Source organism: Anabrus simplex, chromosome 1 (assembly GCF_040414725.1).
Source record: "Anabrus simplex isolate iqAnaSimp1 chromosome 1, ASM4041472v1, whole genome shotgun sequence".
In the NCBI taxonomy this organism is placed as follows: Eukaryota; Metazoa; Arthropoda; class Insecta; order Orthoptera; family Tettigoniidae; genus Anabrus; species Anabrus simplex.
In genome coordinates, this window is record NC_090265.1 from 295823490 (window position 1) to 295824643 (window position 1154).

Here is a 1154-nt window from a genome sequence, read left to right on the forward strand (position 1 = left end):
TTATTACCAAAATCTTCCCACGACTTCTTTTTGGATTCAACAACTGTTTGTTTCGCTCTGTTTCTTTCACCTACGTAGAATTCCTTGTCTGCCTCGGCCCTTGTTTGGAGCCATTTCTGATAAGCCTTCTTTTTACGTTTACAAGCTGCTCTCATTTCATCATTCCACCAAGACGTTCGCCTGTTTTCATCTTTACACACATTTGTTCCTAGGCATTCCCTTGCTGTTACTACTACAGCATCCCTGTATGCCACCCATTCTCTTTCTATATCTTGAACCTGCTTACTGTCTACTGTTCGAAACTTCTCACTAATCATATCCATGTATATCTGTCTAATTTCCTCGTCCTGGAGATGTTCTGCCCTTATCCGTTCGCAAACAGATTTCACTTTCTCTATCCTAGGCTTAGAGATACTTAGTTCACTACAGATCAGATAGTTCTCTGTGTCATCGAAATATTCCAAAAAAAATCGTACATTCCTAACAGATTTCCTGAATTCGATATAGTCTATTATGGATCTGGTACCCATAGCCTCCCATGTGTAGCGGTGAATAGCTTTATGCTTGAAGAATGTATTTGTAAATGCTAAATCCATACTAGCACAGAAGTCCAGCAAACGCTTCCCATTCCTATCAGCTTCCATATCTTCCCCACATTTACCAATCATCCTTTCGTATCCTTCAGTTCTATTTCCAACTCTCGCATTGAAATCGCCCATTAGCACTATTCTATCCTTGCTGCTGACCCTGACCACGATGTCATTCAATGCTTCATAAAACTTGTCAACTTCGTCCTCATATGCACCCTCACATGGTGAATACACTGTGACAATTCTCGTCCTAATTCCTCCAACTGCCAAATCTACCCACATCATTCGCTCACTTACGTGCGTAATAGAAATTATGTTGTGTGCAATGGTATTCCTGATAAACAGCCCTACCCCATACTCTGCCCTTCCCTTTCTAACACCCGTCAAGTACACTTTATAAACCCCTATCTCTTCCTCGTTATCTCCCCTTACCCGAATATCACTTACTCCTAGCGCATCCAGATGCATCCTCTTAGCTGACTCAGCCAGTTCTACTTTCTTTCTTCCATACGCCCCATTAATATTGATAGCTCCCCATCGAATTCCACTTCGTTCGGCAAGTTG